Source organism: Ovis aries, chromosome 1 (genome assembly GCF_016772045.2).
Source record: "Ovis aries strain OAR_USU_Benz2616 breed Rambouillet chromosome 1, ARS-UI_Ramb_v3.0, whole genome shotgun sequence".
NCBI lineage: Eukaryota > Metazoa > Chordata > Mammalia > Artiodactyla > Bovidae > Ovis > Ovis aries.
Window position 1 is genome coordinate 51771595 of NC_056054.1, and position 19552 is coordinate 51791146.

The 19552-nt window shown below is 39.8% G+C and overlaps 1 protein-coding gene and 1 non-coding gene across 2 annotated transcripts in view; one reads left to right on the plus strand and one right to left on the minus strand.

Annotated features, from left to right (window-relative positions):
• SLC44A5 (solute carrier family 44 member 5) overlaps positions 1–19552 on the minus strand; it is a 448857-nt gene that overhangs the window by 338100 nt on the left and 91205 nt on the right. The gene's annotated exons all lie outside the window — the stretch shown is intronic.
• Positions 8215–8286, plus strand: TRNAC-GCA (transfer RNA cysteine (anticodon GCA)). Its single transcript has one exon. It is a non-coding gene; the product is annotated as a tRNA-Cys (tRNA).

The following is a 19552-nucleotide window of genomic DNA, read 5'->3' on the forward strand; positions in this document are numbered from 1 at the left end:
CACTCATACGCAGTGGTTAACTGATTCTAGAGTTCATGCTCTTAATAACGAGACTATGCCAGTTCCCACGTTTAATTATTCTCAGGAAAATAGAGGGAGCTGGGGAACCCCACCTGTTCCCTCCAAGGTAAGTCTTGGTACATTTTCCCATGCCCAGTCCAGCCATTGTTTCCTTGCAGCTGCACCCAGACCCACAGCCAACTTTCTTCTCCTGGTGTTAATTACCATTATGTGCTTAATATCCTTGAGGCTTTCTTTGTATTTCTGTCCTTGAAAATATGCACAAGAAAAACCTTTCATCATTTGTTTGCTCTGGGGTTAATTTCTAATCACAATAGAGAAACAGACCTGGGAAAACTGGAAAATGGAACAAATGTAGAAAAATGATACAAATCTTAAGGTAGCGGGCCCTTATCTAAGTATATTAGGTTGAACTATATGAACTTGCCAATATGCAATTGTTTTTGACTTACAAAAACACTTTCGTATGAAATTATTTCTGAATCTTTTCTGAGAGGATAACAGGAAATCCCTCTGTTTTTGCGTCAGCACACCCATCCTTCCAACCCTGCCTTTATTATGAGATTAAGAAAGAGCAATTGCTGTCATTTTGGAAAATTTGGATCACTAAAGGTGCTATGCATCCCCCTAAATTCAGGTGAAAACTCTAATCCCCACGTGATGGTATTTGGAGATAAAAGATTTGAGAGGTAATTAGGTTAAAAGTGGAGCCAACATGACGAAATTAGTCCGCCTATCAGTCTGTCTCTGTCTCTCTGACACCACCGGCAGGAAGCTATACGCAAGAATCCAGGACACAGTCCGCTGGCAAATCTCAAACTTTCCAGTCCCCAGAACTGTGAGAAATAAGTGTCTGTTCTTCAAGTAGATGCTATTTTCGTTACAGCAGCCCAAACGGACTAAGGCAAGGATTTCCAGAGTAAGCAAAACCCATTTCCTCCAAATCATACAGCAACAAGCTTATTTCCTCAAAAAAAAAGAAAAGTTAGGGAAGTTCTCTTTGCTGGGACGTCTACATATACTCTTGATGTTTCCCTTTGCTTTAGCTAAGAGTATGTGTCATATTATAATGCACAGACAGAAAGGCAAGAATGCATTAAAAATGGTCTACATTGAATGACTTGGGAACATGAAAGCCATAAAATACATTTTTTAAAGGATTTTGAACTCTACAAATGAAGTATTGGCTTTGGACACTACTAATCCTGGAAGAAAGCATATCTAGTTCTATTCGAGAATTCAGATTTCTCAATTTCTTTGCCACTTATTGATTGGTAACATTTCCAAGGTACAGTTTTACTCCTTTCATTTTAAATTGATTTCTCTTTTTAGCAAGACTGTGCTTTTTGAGAATTCATTTAATTTTACTTTTTAAAAAAAAAAATCAATGCCTAAAAGGTCCCCTCAAATCAATGAATTACCCTTTCCATCCATTAGACACCTTTCTAGGCTGTTCACTGACCTTCTGTGTCCCATGTGCTATAAACATAAAATCCCAGCACTTTTAGTTAGTCTTACATGAAATGTTTTTGTCATTTTCCACCTTTGCTCTGTCTGTCATTTTTAAACTCTGAACTCCACTGTGTAATTTTGCAGCTTCTCTTTTGAACTTGACATGTATTATGTGCCTTCTGTGCCCTTAATTGCTTTTTGCACTTTGGGGTTGATCCATGTTGCTCTTTTCTAATCCTACTATATTGATTGCTGTACAGCAAGCCTCTTCTCTAGGAACATGTCTTTATTTTCTTTCCTTCCAATGTCAAGAACCACTGATTGCTTTCCTCCTAGTCCTTTCCAGGAAACCTCAGCTTCTCCATAATTGTCACAACCAAGATATACTCACTAGAGTCACAATTAGTTCTCTCTCAATGTTAATTCTCCTGATGCAAGTTTGAAAAAAAAAATCACAGTGACAAAAGGTAGAAAAAATGTGTTCAGAGCAGAAAAGACACTGGCAAGAAAATACTCGGGAAGCAACAAAAACAATCATTTACAAAGATACAAGAGAAGAAATAAGAATGGTTTCTTGAAGAATTATAAAATGGGAAATCATGAGTTAAATAATGACATAAAAATTTTAATGTTATAAAAGTAAATCACTTTAATGTCTAGTGTGCCAAACACAAAAATATCAGCCACTAAGAATGCTATTTTTTGGTCAAATTCAGGCTACCATCTTCGTTTATGTAAACTTCTCTGAAAGTGTCCTTCTTGACGAGGGCTCATTGTCTCCAGTATTATCTTCCTCCAACCCAATCTCCAGAATGCTGCCAAAGTCATTATCTTAAAACATATACCTAACCCTTTCTATGCTCGAAAGCTTTTCAATGGCTCTTTCTCCATCTAGGAAAAAAAAAAAATGTTCACAAAACCCCACATGTCTAGATTCTGTCTACATTTCTAGCCCCTGCTCCTTCCCAAGATCTGTGTGCTCTGAACAGAACTTTCTTTATGATCTTTTTCCAGATTTCTGTATATGCTTTTTTCCCCTTGCCCAAAATTCTCTTTCTTGCCCCAGCCCCTCTCAGTCTGTTCATCGCCTACTCAGCTTTCCTGTAGATACCGCTTCTTATCTGAATCCTTAACTAAAAGTTAAGCACCTCCTTTCTGTATGTCACCATGGCTCACTGTATTTCTCCTATCACAGCATAGAATATACTGTTATATTATCTTGTTTACTTATGTGCATCTTACTCTAGTCAGCATAGCAATATGATGGCAACAACAACATTCACCTTTTTGCCCTGACATTCCAGCATCCAGCACAGAATCTAGCATCTGATGGTGTCTGATAAACATGGTATTGGATGAATGTCATACAAAGACTCAGGTGATGGCAATGTCTAGTAACCCAAGGGTTAATTTGAATGTCCTGCTCCAATCCTTGCTGAAAATCTTTCTAGAATGAATTTTGGCAACCCATAGCATGTTAAGTAACGCTCATTAATGAGTTACTTTTGGCATGTGGGACAAGACAATGGCTGCCTCTATTATTATCTCTTCTTTATGACTATAAGGATGTAGAGTTGATATCAGCTACCCATGCTATCTAAAATTGAGTAGCTGGTGATCCCATAGTAACCATCTAGTCCTCTTTGCCAGTTCAGAGGTAGCCACTCAGCTACCACAATCTTTCATGCCCCACTCTACTGATGAGTCGGGGTTGCCTACTAAACTGCATCTCCCACCACTGTTAGGCTGACAATAGGAAGCATCAAGCATCTTAGTACTCCTCCTGGAGACTGCCAACCTCTAGAATTCTATAATGAATCAGTCTAGTTTTCTGTCTTAGCAAATCTAATGAAAAACAAAAAAGAAAAATTGAATTTCTTTGGGATGGTAGCCGCTTGTAAGACCTCTGGATCATCACCTAAATCATAGTGGTCTGAGAACTATAGATTTTAGAGATGGAAAAAAATGGGTTTAAACTTTACTATCCCCTCTAGATATCTCTGAAATTTAAAAAAAAAAACTACTTAATCCAATATACTCTTCTTGATTCTCAAAATTTCTCCTGAAAGTATAAAAATTCTTTTAAATAAAGATTCAATGAAAAGAAACTGAATCAGATTTGAAACATTTACATATCTGAGTTTACTTGCTAAAGCAATATCAAATTTTTCAAGAGAAAAATACCTAAGAAAAGTTATACCGATGACATAAATAGAAATAACAGTAATGCCTTGATTTTTTTTAAGAAATGACATTTTTTAAATGTCAGGAAAAGGGAATTAAAAAGCTTTTGAGTTTTTAGAAACAGATCTAAGTCAAAATACTTCCCATTGGTTTATTCAGTTCAATTCAGTTCAGTCGCTCAGTTGTGTCCAACTCTTTGCGACCCCATGAATCGCAGCACACCAGGCCTCCCTGTCCATCACCAACTCGCAAAGTTCACTCAGATTCACATCCATCGAGTCAGTGATACCATCCAGCCATCTCATCCTCTGTCATCCCCTTCTCCTCCTGCCCCCAACCCCTCCCAGCATCAAAGTATTTTCCAATGAGTCAACTCTCTGCATGAGGTGGCCAAAGTACTGGAGCTTCATGAACAACAACAACAAAAAAGTGACGTGGTTTACTGCCCAAAGTAAGTATTAGTATATCACTGAGAAATATTTTCATTCCTCCTAGGGCTAAGAGAAGAGTAAGTACTCTACTACTAAACAAGAAAAAAAAAGTGAAACTTCATGTCTAGGATACATGAAAGTAATACAAAGTATGTCTAAATATTTTATCCAAGATATTGATAATTTACTGGATAACATAATTTAAAATCAAATATGTTCTAAGTCATAGAATTTGGGATAAATCAACCTGTCAAGGTTAAAATGGGCCATGAATTTTCAAAAAGGGCATCAGTGGAAATAAACTGTAGAAAACACATTTAGGACTGTCCTTAAACAACCCCAGTTCCCAAATGGACCTATTCATTTGCTTCTTATTTTTGACTATAAATTTGCTGACAAATGTCGTGCCTCATAATTGTCAAACTTTCCTGTTTGTTCTTGCTCACTCAGTAACTGCTCTCAGTTATACCTCTTGATTTTATTCCTACCACAATCTAAACTTCAGCACATTACCAGTGACCCTAACATCCTCCAGTATCTCCTCCCCATCTCCATCACCATAACCATCAACTCTTGAATGCTTTCCCCAAACCAGCACTGACAAAACCCACAGTTTTGTCCTATGACTCTATGCAAATAGGGCTCAGCCAACGAAAGCGAGTCAGAAGTAAAGTCAGATACCTGTACCAGTGATGGAAGGTTGGGCACTGAGACAGATAAGTAATGGATAATAAATTTAGATAACATTTCTAAAAATTTTTACTGGAGTATAGTTGCTTTACAATGTTGTGTCAGTTTCCGCTATTCAGCAAAGTGAACCAGTTATACATAAATATATATATGTACCAGTTATATATAAATGTGTATATATATATATATACACACATTTTTTAGTTTTCCTTCCCATTTAAGCCATCTCAGAGCACTGAGTTCCCTAAGCTATACAGTAGGTTCCTATTAGTTATCTATTTTATAAGTATTATATGTATATACATATATACATATATACACACACACACATATATATACACACACACATCAATCCCAATCTCCCAATTCATCCCACCCCTCCTTTCCTTACTATCAATAAGTTTGTTCTCTACATCTGTGTCTCTGTTTCTGCTTCACAAATAGGTTCATCTGTACCATTTTTCTAGATTCTACTTATAAGCAATATTATATGCTATCTTTCACGTTCTGACTGACTTCACTCTGTATGACAGTCTCTAGGTCTAGCCAGCTCTCTGCAAACAACACGGTTTTGTTCCTTTTGGGGCTGAGTAATATTCCATTGTGCATATGTTCCACATCTTCTTTATCCACTCCTTTGCTGATGGACATTCAGGTTCATTCCCTGTCCTGGCTAATGTAAATAGTGCTGCAATGAACACTGGGGTACATATATCTTTTTGAATTACAGCTTTCCCTGGGTGTATGCCTGGGAATGAATTGCTGGGACATATGGCAGAAAGTGAAGAAGAACTAAAAACCGTCTTGAGGAAAGTGAAAGAGGAGAGTAAAAAAGTTGGCTTAAAGCTCAACATTCAGAAAACGAAGATCATGGCATCTGGTCCCATCACTTCATGAGAAATAGATGTGGAAACAGTGGAAACAGTGTCAGACTTTATTTTTGGGGGCTCCAAAATTACTGCGGATGGTGACTGCAGCCATGAAATTAAAAGACAGTTACTCCTTGGAAGGAAAGTTATGACCAACCTAGATAGCATATTCAAAAGCAGAGGCATTACTTTGCCACCTACGGTCAGTCTAGTCAAGGCTATGGTGTTTCCTGTGGTCATGTATGGATGTGAGAGTTGGACTGTGAAAAAGGCTGAGCGTGGAAGAATTGATGCTTTTGAATTGTGGTGTTGGAGAAGACTCTTGAGAGTCCCTTGGACTGCAAGGAGATCCAACCAGTCCATTCTAAAGGAGACATCCCTGGGATTTCTTTGGAAGGAATGATGCTGAAGCTGAAAATCCAGTACTTTGGCCACCTCATGCGAAGAGTTGACTCATTGGAAAAGACTCTGATGCTGGGAGGGATTGAGGGCAGGAGAAGAAGGGGACGACAAAGGATGAGATGGCTGGATGGCATCACGGACTCGATGGACGTGAGTCTGAGTGAACTCTGGGAGTTGGTGATAGACAGGGAGGCCTGGCGTGCTGCGATTCATGGGGTTGCAAAGAGTCGGACACAACTGAGCGACTGAACTGAACTGAACTGATGTTGTTCTTCCTATGTTTTCCTCTAAGAGTTTTATGGTGCCTGGCCTTATGTTCAGGTCTTTTATCCATTTTGAGTCATTTTTATGTATGGTCTTAGACAATGTCCAAATTCATTCTTTTACATGTAGCTGTCCAAGTTTTCCAGCACATTTGTTGAAATGACTGTCTTTTCTCCATCGTATATTTTTGCCTCCTTTGTCATAGATTTCTTATTGTTCAGTCACTCTGTCATGTCCTACTCTCTTTGCAGCCCCATGAACTGCAGCATGCCAGGCTTCCTTGTGCTTCACTATCTCTTGGAGTTTGCTCAGACTCATGTCCATTGAGTCACTGATGCCATCCAACCATCTCATCCTCTGTCGTCCCCTTCTCCTCCTGCCTTCAATCTTTCCCAGCATCAGGTCTTTTCCAATGAGTTGACTCGGCATCAGGTGGCCAAAGTACTGGAGCTTCAGCTTTAGCATCAGTCCTTCCAATGTATATTCAGGGTTAATTTCATTTAGGATTGACTGGTTTGATCCCCTTGAAATCCAAGGGACTCTCAAGAGTCTTCTCCAACACCACAGTTCAAAAGCATCAATTCTTTGGTGCTCAGCATTCTTTATGGTCCAACTCTCACATCCATACATGAGTACTCCAAAATGACCATGGACGGTGACTGCAGCCATGAAATTAAAACATGCTTGCTCCTGGGAAGAAAAGCTATGACAAACCTAGACAGCATATTAAAAAGCTGAGACATCACTTTGCTGACAAAGGTTCATACAGTCAAAGGTATGGTTTTTCCAGTAGTCATAGTAGTAGCAGATGTGAGAGTTGTCCTAGATTAGGTGATCATAGTGTGTGGGTTTATCTTGGCTATCTATCCTGTTCCATTGACTGTATTTCTCTTTTTGTGCCATTACCACACCATCTTGATTACTACTGCCTTGTAGTAAGAGAAGGCAATGGCAACCCACTCCAGTACTCTTGCCTGGAAAATTCCATCAACAGAGGAGCCTGGTAGGCTGCAGTTCATGGGGTCGCACAGAGTCGGACACGACTGAAGCGACTTAGCAGCAGCAGCAACAGCAGTATAGTCTGAAGTCAGGAAGCCTGATACCTCCAGCTTCATTTTTGTTTCTCAAGATTGCTTTGGCTATTTGGAGTCGTTTGTGTCTCCATACAAATTGTAAATTTTTTTGTTCTAATTCTGTGAAAAATCCCATTGATAATTTGACAGGGATTGCACTTAATCTAGATTGCTTTGGGTAGTACAGCCACTTTCACAATACTGATTGTCCCAATCCAAGAACATGGTATGTCTCTCCATCTGTTTGTGCCATCTTTGATTTCTTTCATCATTATCCTATAGTTCTGAGTACAGGGCTTTTGTGTCCTTAGGTAGGTTTATTCCTAGATATTTTATTCTTTTGGTTGTGATGGTAAATGGGATTGTTTCCTTAATTTCTCTTTCTAATCTTTCATTGTTAATGTGTAAGAATGCAAGAGATAGCAAATTTAGGAAGTCTAAGATGACCAGGGGCTAGAATGTCTTATAAGTCTAAAACCTTAATAGTCACAAAGGGCTATTACATCTTTACCAAGATATGCTCAACAAAATAGTAACATGTGAAGATGCCCCCTAGACTGACTTCCATGATCAATAAAGGTAGAAGCAGCTACATCATATAGTTTTTATCTTGGAGATTCAGAAAGCACATGAGCATTTGTCAGGCCACAAAAAAACCTGTTTAGCTTTGTTTAACCTGGTATTTGCCAAACTAACCTTTTTGACCACTGAATACCTATCAAGATCCTGGAGGGGGGGAGAAAGAAAGATCCCAAGGAACAGGCTTAAAGAAAAGCTGACCTGCTCAGCCATTTATATTCACTGCTGCTTTCCAGTCTCCTGTGGGCTTCCCTGGTGGCTCAGAGGATAAAGCGTCTGCCTGCAATGCAGGAGACCCAGGTTCGATCCCTGGGTTGGGAAGATCCCCTGGAGAAGGAAATGGCAACCTACTCCAGTATTCTTGCCTGGAGAATCCCATGGACAGAGGAGCCTGAGTGGGCTACAGTCCATGGGGTCGCAAAGAGTCGGACACAACTGAGCAACTTCACTTCACTTCACTTTTCATTCTCCTGTAGGGCTACCCTATAAGCCCAGGTATTATTCTTAAACTTCCATGTGCACACAAAGCACTGGGGATCTTGTAAAATGTAGGTTCTAATCCAGTAGGTCTGATGTGGGCCCTGAGAGTTGCATGTTTAACAAAGTTCCAGGTAATGCTGCTGCTGCTCTCTATCACATTTGAGTAGCAAGGCTCTACAGGAACACTGCAATAGGAAGATCTTCACATCTCTAATCTCTTTATCCTACCCTTTCAAATAATTAATTATCCTAAAATATCATTTTATTTATGTCACTTTGCTGGTTAAAAACTTTTAGTGACTCACTGTTCCCTGCTACTGGAGAAGGCAGTGGCACCCCACTCAAGTACTCTTGCCTGGAAAATCCCATGGACGGAGGAGCCTGTTAGGCTGCAGTCCATGAGATCGCGAAGAGTCGGACACGTCTGAGCGACTTCACTTTCACTTTTCACTTTCATGCATTGGAGAAGGAAATGGCAACCCACTCCAGTGTTCTTGCCTGGAGAATCCCATGGATAGCAGAGCCTGGTGGGCTGCGTCTGTGGAGTCACACAGTTGGACACAACTGAAGTGCCTCAGCAGCAGCAGCAGCATTCCCTGCTACATTTGACCATGTGGCAAATAGATTAACACAGCCCCTGACCTTATATAATCAAGAATCAAGTGAGTGAGTAGAAACAGTGTGCACAATGCTAGAAGCCAAAGCCAGAGAATAGCTGTTCCTTCAGACCAGTCTCCTTATCGGTAAAATGAAAGTTAAATTAGATGAGTGGAGTTTAATCCTCCATGTGCAATGTGCTCACTAATACCATGAGAGTCTCAGCCCAGACCAATTAAGTGCAGGCTCTCAGGACCTCCTGTACTAACGCATGAGCAGGTCTTAGAAGCTCCCCAGGTGACTGTGAAGTGCAACCAAGTTTGCAAACCACCAGACCAGCCAGTGATTCCCAAAAGTTGCCCAATCCATCAATAACTGCATCACCTGAAAACTTGTTAGAATGTAAATTCCCAGACCTCACCCCAGGCCTACTGGAGCAAAATCTGGTGGGCAGGGTCCAGAAACCTAGGGTTTAACCAGCTCTCCAGGTGTCTGTGATACATTCTGAAAACCACTGGATTAGAAAATAAGTAAATTCCCCTCTAGCTCTAAGAGGCTATCAATACTTTGATCTCTGACAGTCTTTTCCTACTTGAAGACTAAAATTATAAGCTCTGAGAGTAGACTTCCTGGGTAGAAATCTCCCTCCTACAGTTAATTGATGACTTTGGTTGTCTGTGTTTCAGGTCCTCATCTATAAAATGAGACTAATAATAGTACCTACTCTCATAAAGTTGCTATGAAAATTATAATTATTTCATATCTATAACTAGCTTAGCAGAGTACCTGAAATGTGGTATTCAGGTCATTACTCAGTTGTTACCCATCAATTGAATACTTCCCTGTCCACTTTATCCAGAATTGCAGCCCATCCCTAATACTTCATTATCTCCTCCTTGGTAGTTTTATAACATACCACATATTTGACTTACTGCTTTGTTTATTATCTGTCTTCTCCCACTAAGATGTAAGCTCTAAAGATCAATGATTTTTGTCCATTTTACTAAAAGCTGTACCCCCACTACCTAGAACAGGGTCTGACACATTGGAAATACTAACAAGAACAGTTGGTGGGAAAATAAATAAATAAATGCTAGCTATCATCAAAATTAATGTTATTTTTAGCAATTCAAATTTTTCCTTATTGAAACCTAACAGTTTATACTTCCTGTCTATTGCCTCTAATTGTCTATTGCCTCAAATTGTGCTTTGTTCTTATTCCATGCTTTATCCTAATTCTGTCCCATACCTAAAAATGCCCTTCTATCTAATTCTGCCCATGTTAGGCCTTGTTCACGTTTCTACCTTTTCATTCAGTATTCCCGGATGACTCCAGCTCTCTAGTTCTCTGAATATTTACAGTGTGTACTGCCATATGGTACAACTTAACACTTAATTTTCTTAATGTCAGTGGAATAACTTCCAAGAAATTTACATTTTAAAACTGCACCATTTCTCTAACAACCATTTCATGAAAATTAGGGAGGAAGGCCCCCTCCCTCAAAAAATGGGAAAGCTAACTATTAGTTAGTCATGCATGCATGCTAAGTCTATTTAGTTGTGTCTGACTCTTTGTGACCCTATGGACTAGCCCACCAGTTTCCTCTGTCCATAGGATTCTCCAGGCAAGAACACTGAATTGGTTGCCATTTCCTCCTCCAAGGGATCTTCCCAGGGATCAAACACTCGTCTATTATGTCTCCTGCATCGGCAGGTGGGTTCTTTACCACTAGCACCACCCATGCTCTCCTCAAATGACTGTAATAGTGGCTCAACATTTTACAAAGCACTTTTTTATACATCAGCCTAGTTTAGACTAGATGATCTCAAAGACTATGTCTCCTTGCTCTTAAGTTTTCCAATTATCTTCGAGGATAGAGAAAACATTTCTTGAGGTAAAAATTAAGAATAAATCATGAAGGTCATGAATTCCCTGGCAGTCCAGTGGTTAGGACGCCATGTATTCAGTGCCAAGTTCCTGGGTTCAATCCCTCTTGGAATAACTAAGATCCCACAAGCCATGCTGTGTGGCCAAAAACAAACAATCATGAAAGTCATAATAGAAACAGAAAATGATCCAAGAAGTGGGTGAGTTCAGGTATAGGCAAATAAGTGGGTCTCTCACTCCCAGTCTTCCCATCAGCTGAAAGAGGCTCACCCTGATTGCCAGTGCAGCCCCCCAGGCAGGTATTACCAATTAATCAGAGTTGGCAGACAAGCGGACATCTATGTGCCATCCCAACCTAGTCGAACCAATCTTAGTTACAAGAGCAAAGGAAGAACTTCCTACATGGCCCAGTGGTTAATGATTCTCCTGCCAATGCAAGGGACATGGGTTTGATCCCTGGAATGCTGGTCTGAGAAGATCTCGCATGCATCCCACATGCCTCAGGGCGATTAAGCCCATGTACCACAACTACTGAGCCCACACCCTAGAGACTAGGCGTTGCAACTAGCACGTGCAGCAACTACTGAAGCCCGTGCACCCTAGAGTCTGCTCTGCAACGAGAAGCCACCACAATGAGAAGCCTGCACCCAACTAGGGAAAGCCTGCACACAGCAACAAAGACCCAGAGTAGCCAACAAACAACTGTGTGTGTGTGTGTGTGTGTGTGTGTGTGTGTGTGTGTGTGTGTGTGTGTACACTCAGTGGTGTCCAACTCGTTGTGACTCAGTGGACTGTAGCCTGCCAGGCTCCTCTGTGCATGGGATTCTCTAGGCAAGAATACTGGAGTGGGTTGCCATTTTCTACTCCAGGGGACCTTCCCAACCCAGGGACTGAACCCACGGCTCTTGCATCTCTTGCATTGGCAGGCAGATTCTTTACCAATATCGACACCTACGAGGCCCATATAAATAAATAAATAAATTTATTTTTTAAAATAAAAATAAAAACAAAGGAAACATGCTAAGAAATTTAAAGTGATTTGTCCAAGTACATATGTGGTAGCAAACCAAGACCAGAACCAACTGACTGACTCCTTGTGCAGGACTCTCTCCACTCCTCTAATTCATTTCTGAAATTCAGTATTTAGATTTCCATTCTAAAGCAATCAAAACACATGAAGCAAATCTTTGACAGAGACTTTCCCTATTCATGCTCATGAATATAACGTTGAAACTGAAAATGACAGTTTCGAGTCAAGTGATAGACAGGGCAGGCTAGTCTGTTATTTTTCAGTTGGGTTTATTTACCTAAGCCTAGAATGTGTCATGACTGCAAAGAGACAAAACTGATTATATTAATTCCACTGTCCTAGAAAAAGAAAAAGAAAACAGTCTTCATTAATAGGAACCAGCTCAACTCCAGTCCTGAAATAACTCATACTACTGAATCAACTTTTTAAAGGTGACCTCCCATTAATTGACAAAGCATTAGTTTAAATACAGCTTAATCACTAAATTTAAATGATAGGAAAAGACATATATCTAAAGAAATATGAAAATAGAGATAAGAGAGACAAATAAACATTTATTTAAACAATGATCATTTCTACATCTTGGAGATTATGCCTGCATTTCCGAACTATAATTCTTCCAGAGCTTCTCACTAAAAGACAGTTTCCAAATATTATAATCACCTTTGTAACTCAGTCGGAATGAAACTCACTTGTTAAATTTTACCTAGCCAGTTGATCATTCTGTCTGGATTAACTCTCATTTTTAAGCATACTATAATTGAAGGCTGCTTTGGGGAGAAAAAATAATCATCTAACACAGTTAGAAATTGCCTCTGGCACTGTCTGCATTACCCAAGGAAACCAGGATGACAACTGGCAAGGTCTGTTACTTCATAGAGTTGATCCCATTTAGCAACTACGTTACTTGGTTATGGTACCAGCCGTTGGTCCTGTAACCTGTCCTTTCACCCTGAGAAGGTGAACCTAACTCATCTGAGAGTAGGATGAGAAAAGCAGCAAACACACAGAATCTTTTCTCTTTAGCAAGCACTCTGCTACCATGCCAAAGCAGGGAGGGAGAGGCAGTGATGCTGAAACAGTCAGAGGAGGTTCAGGATCTGCGTGACCCCTGCTCCACAAAAAAAGTGCAGTCAGTTCAGGAGTTCTCCTTGGATCTGGATATACACAGGAACAATCTCAATGGGCCTCAGATAAAAACCTAGCCACAAAATGATGCTTGCTAAGAGAGCCCAAGGAGGCTAGGGTGATTCTTCCCTTAACCCCCTTTATCAGTCAAGACACCAGTGCTCCATGAATTGGTCAAAACAAGAATGAAATCAAGAGCTGAAGTCAGTCCCCATCGTGGTAGCCCAGGCACAGACTCTTTAGGCAAAAGAACAGCCAAGGCAAATATTGACATCTAAAAATGGACCAGTAGTTCCTGAAGAATGTTTGCGAGACATTGTGAGCACTCTTCTTCCAACCTCATCATTCCAAAAACTCAGAGATCACTTTTCCTATACCACACTATTGAATCATTTTTCAATCACCCCACTTACTCATCTGGAAAAGGGGACAGGAATCCCATCCCATGTAGCACAAATATTAGGTGGCATCCAAGACATCATTCACAATAATGGGAAATGCTTTAAAACACTCCTGTTTATAATGAGAGCTTCCCTCATGGCTCAATGGTAAAGAATCCACCTGCCAATGCAGGAGACATGGGTTCAATCTTGGTTGGGAAAACCCCCTGGAGAAGGAAATGGCAATCCACTCCAGCATTTTTGCCTGGGAAATCCCATAGACAGAGGAGCCTGGCAGGCTACTGTCCATGGAGTCATAAAAGAGTCAGGCATAACTTAGTGGCTAAACAACAACAGATTTATAATAAGAACTCAAATTCCTTAAAAACTGACTGTATGCTGCCTAATCCAGCATATTAAGTAGAGAAAAAAAATCAAAGAGTTGGAAAAACTTGATTTGGAATCAGTTTTGTCACTTCACAGCTCTGTGACCATGAGCAAATTACTGATTACCTTTAGGCCCAAGCTTCTCTTTTGTAAAATAATCACAATAAAATTTATTTCACACTGTAGTTCTGAGGATTACATAAAAAATACAGAAAAAAGAAAAAAGAATCCTGACCAATGATAAACACTATTCATTTTCTTCCCCCATTTTTTCCTAGTAAAGAAAATATCTGTTAAAATGCTTTTGAATGTTGCATATGGTTGAAAAAATTAACATGCGAGTGTCTTATCTATGCAACTCTAGTTTATTTTGCTAATTTGAAGCAGCTACTATTTATGTATGTGATTATACACAAAATTTGAATGAATTATAACTGGTACCATAATCTGGAACTTTTTGAGAAATGTATTGCAGCTTTATTTTAATCCCACTATGGTAAAAAAGAGAGAAGACCAGCAACTCTTTAGTTGAATAGTGCCATATTTTATGGCGCTTTCTCCATTAAGCCCTTCTTTTGTGTGTTAGATATCATGCATCTTTCAAAATAATTCTTTCATCTGTCTTTCCAAAGCCTATTTATGGCCTTTAATACTTTGAGACAGTATTAGGAGCAAATATGTACAGTCCTATAAAAAAAAAAAAAAAGAGAGAGAGAGAGGAAGAAAGGCCTGTTTGATGCAAATAAGACTATGGAGAACAGTCTTATGGCCAAGAACAACAGCAGGCTTGTCCATCTGTCCATCACCAAACTGAGTTGTGCCCACTAGTTATCAACAGGAGGTGGCCATGTGGGCATCACACTAACATAGAAATTCTGTCATCAGGAAGATAAGGTGAGAAAGGAAGAAGAGGATTAACTGCTTCAGAATCAATTTCTGGGATAGGAGGATTTATACAAAGAATGCTGTTTGTTTCTTACTCATAGACTATAAAGCTTTTATTCATTCATTACACATTTTCTTGGTGCTTTTTAAAAGCTAGGCAATATGCTAGCCACTATGGATACAAAAAAATAATTTCCTTTTTTTTTTAGTAATTCTGTTGCAGGACAGAGAAGTAAACCATTATAATACAGTAAAATGACAGCTAATGTATATACATGTGCCATAAGAACCCAAAGAAAGAAGTCATTAAGGACAGAAACGTGGCAGCTTCACAAATCTGTGAGTCACCTTGGCATGCGCGTGCGTCGCTCACTCTTGTGCAACTCTGTGGAACCCAGTGGACTGTAGCCCACCAGGCTCCTCTGTCAATGGGTTTTCCAGGCAAGAACACTGGGGCAGGTTGCCATTTCCTACTCCAGGGGATTGTCCCAACCCAGGGATAGAGCCCATGTCTCCTGCATCTCCTGCATTGGCAGGTGGATTCTTTCCACTGAGCCACCTGGGAAGCCCCATCTTTGCACAGGGGCTATCCTAACCTTCTTTGTAATATTCCAGTGTTATACATGCTACTGAACTGAGAATAACCACAGAAGTAAAACAGAAAATCGAAGAATGAACAGATGGGTTTTGATCAACTGTGCTTATCTTAGGATATAAGGGAACTATTACTGCCTGTACCTTCATTTCTTACAGCCTTTTTCTTTTAAAGTATGGGTGCATGACTAATTTTTATATAATTTTTAATCTTATTAACTCCATCTAAACATGGCCATTTCTATTTTCTATAATATCAGTATGTTTGAAAGTATGACCATTGGACAATATAGCTATGGATATAGGTATAGATATACAGATACATACCTATAGATACAGATATAGATATAGAAATAAATGTAGAAATAGTTTCTTGGCTTCTGGACATACTAGTAAATTACATATTTCTTAAATTTTACAATGACACATTTTCAAGCAATTGCCTAACAGGAAAGTGAATACAAGGCATAGCCTTTACTGGCATTTAGCAAAATTAAAATGTTAATACAAATAAATCCTCAGTGGCTTTAAAACATGTTGTAAAGATTCTCTTTCAATTGCAGAAATGAATCAGGAGTGACTTGAGGCACTCCCATTTAAGCTAAAGTATAAAGTCTGGATAAACTGTCAGCTTGAAAATCCCATTTAAACGTCTACTGGCTTTGTTGCTCTTACATGCACTCAGAAACAAAATTTACAACAGTTTCAGACTGAATTTATTATTCATCTCTGAGGCAATTTGGGGTTCTATATCATTTCCCCAAGTCTCATCTTGGTTATCTCCCCAGCACTGGCATTCCTCTTTATTGCCCCTGAAGACATACATTGCCCTGGAGCTGCATGAGTAAAAATGATGGTTTCCCCTCCCTGACCCTCCCCACAGGTACAAGAGCCTGGAGCACATCCTAAAATGTAGTGCTAGCATGGGCTGCCATCTACGGGGTGGCACAGAGTCGGACACAACTGAAGCGACTTAGCAGCAGCAGCAGCAGCAGGCATTACCTTGCCTCAGCTACTAGCACCAGGCCTAACCAGAGTCTGGGTCAGTCTTGAAGAACACACTCCAAAGATTAAGAGCCATCACTTTCCCTGCCACTGTCCTGTTATCCTGCCTTGGTGGCTGCTGACACGGAAATGCCTTCTGCCCTGGCTACCTCAAGAGCTCACAGTAAAACTGCCATTATTATGCATGAAACTGACAAGACATCAAAGTCCTAAACTTTATTTCTAATCTAAACTTCGGTCACATAATTAACCTTTTCCACATACCAAATTTTGGACCATAAAAAAGGCTGAAGAATTGATGTTTTTTGAACCGTGGTGATGGAGAAGACTCTTGAGAGTCTCTTGGACTGCAAGGAGATAAAATCAGACAATCCTAAAGGAAATCAACCCTGAACATTCATTGGAAGGACAGATGCTAAAGCTGAAGCTCTAATCCTTTGGCCACCTGATGCAAAGAACTGACTCACTGGAAAAGACCCTGATGCTTGGAAAGATGGAAGGCAGGAGGAGAAGGGGACGACAGAGGATGAGATGATAGGATGGCATCACCAACTCGATAGACATGAGTTTGAACAAATTCTGGGAGATAGTGAAGGATAGGGAAGCTTGGTGTGCTGCAGTCCATCAGGTTGTGAAGAGTCAGACACAACCTAGCAACTGAAAACCAACAACATTCCAAAATTTAGGTTGTAACTTCTACATAATGAAAACCACAATGCCCATATATAGATATTTGCTTATTGCTTTTCTTCTCTCCATCTGTCAGGTCTATATATGTAATTCCCGATCACTGTTCTCAACATGATTCTCATATTACGACACCTAGCACAACTTCACAGGTAATTTTATGTTTACTGAATATTTTCTATTGATATCAGTGTCATTGATAGCTTCTGTGTTCTACTCTAACAAGCATGCAAATGTTGTCCTATGGATGGGAAGTTTTTGCCATGATCTATACTCTCTTCTATGATTTTTCAGATCACATTTTTTCATCTATTACACATGTAAATCCTGCAAAAAAAATTGATTAGAGTTGAGTAATGACTCATGTCCAAGCAGTCTAACATAAATGGCAAAGAGAATGTCATTCATTAATTTCTCAAAGGCCTGCGAGGTACCTGACCCTAAATGAAGGCCAACAGAAACATCAATTAGGAGTTTTAAAAAGCAAATTTTACTGTGAAAGAAATGGTTTTTTTCTGATGGTGAAAGTTGTGATGTTACTTCTAGTTTATATAATAGCTAATATTCAGGAAAGAGTGGTAAATACTAAATGAGCAACAGGGAAAAGAACTAGGTACTTGGACTTCCCTGTGACTCAGATGGTAAAGAATCTGCGTGCAATGTGGGAGACTGAGGCTCGATCCCTGGGACAGGATCTCCTGGACAAGGGAACAGGGAGCCACTCCAGTATTCTGGCCTGGAGAATTCCATGGGCAGAGGAGCTTGGCGGGTTGCATTCCATGGCATCGCAGAGTCAGCCCCGGCTGGGCAGCTGACACTCTCACTGCCACCACTCATCTTACAAGTGCACCATGGTTCCAGAGCTCTAGGAGGATGCCAGCTACGTGATTTTCAGAAACGGCTTCCCCTCAAACATTGTAGACACGGTAGCAATGTCCTGCTCTCTGTTCACATGCCAGTATAAACCACAATATAGCTAAGGTGTCATAGAACCCTAGTAATGCTGTTTCAAATACACTTACACAGTTGTAACCTACTTCTGAATCTCAACTTGTGAATAAAATACAAACTACTATGTTTATTTACATATACATACGGATTCTCAGACACTGTGCCCATTTGATCCTTACCTTGGTCTAGGAGGTGATCGTTATTCTCTTTGACAAAGCAACAAATAAGCCTAAACAATGAAGCAATCTGCACCAGGCATAAGAATGTTAATAATACTGTATATCTGCATAAAAGAAAGTGTTCTTTAAATCTGTCATTTCCTACTTGAGGAACACTTGCAGTCCACGCTCAGAGGGTAGAGGCTCCCCTAAAACATATTCATGGAGCAGGGGTCCGTGTCAGTGATGCCCACATACTACAATGTGCTTGCAGCCTTCAGGAGCCTAAGCAAATTTAGACACATTCTTGGGCCCATTTTTAGGTCTTGTTAGACCTTTAGATCCTACTTTTAATAACCCTTGTAATCTTTTTAAAATACTCAGCCAAAGATCAAAGCAGCAGCTTATCTTTAAGCTACATACTCTATATTTTTCACTTCAACATTTTTTTCATAGCAGTAAATAGATTTTCCTTCATGGGGGAACAAAATCTGCCCTTAAGGAAAACAGTAATCATTTTCAGCAAACATTTACTAAGTGACTACCTTTTTGAATGTTAAAGCCTAACCCTGAAGAAGGTAAAAAGATAGATAAGACCTGATCTTTAATGCCAAGGGCTTAAAACCTAATTATGAAGACAGAAATAGTAGAACTCAGGGTCAAAATGTAAAGTGCTTCTTAGTCCCTCTAGAAGGAAAAACTTCTGATACCAGGTTGCTTTAAAGAGCTCTGGCTTCCCAATGAGAAAGGGGGCTGAGAAGAGTAATCCTTTAAGAAAATGTCAAGGATTCTGATTCTAGCAATAACTCTTGAAGTGGAGGGAGTGAAGCAGGAGAAAGAGAGCAGTTTCGGAAGTGACTTAAGATTGTCTGAGGATGTGCTTTTTGCAAACCTCAAAGCCCATGTACACCGTGACTTCCTCAGAATCACAGCGATGGGGAGCCCCAGGCACAGAAGGAGGGCGCCCTGTGTCTCAGAGGCCTTGAGATGAAAAGACAGAACCACAGGGCTGGAGTGTTTCAGGTGCAGCCCTAGTGACACCATACTATGCATTCATTTTTCTATTTGTCCTTATTTAACATTGAACAATAATATTTTACACCAACATCTACATCAAGAAGGACTTAATTTGACTAGGTAGTTACCTTTGTCAGTCATTAAGATAAGAAGCTGTTGTTTCAGAAGACCTGAACCAGTGCAAAGTTGAGTTGCTTAGAACAGAGTCTGTGATAAAAACAAGTATAAAGATGGTTACCTACAACAAATGATTTGAACTTATTAAAAACCAACCTTAAGGGAATATCCCCATAACCTACTATGATTTATGATTCCTAGAAACCTAGAGAATTAGACTAATTCTCTTCTAACATAAAATACTGAGGGTATCTACTCTCTTTGGAGAAGACTTCGGTATCTC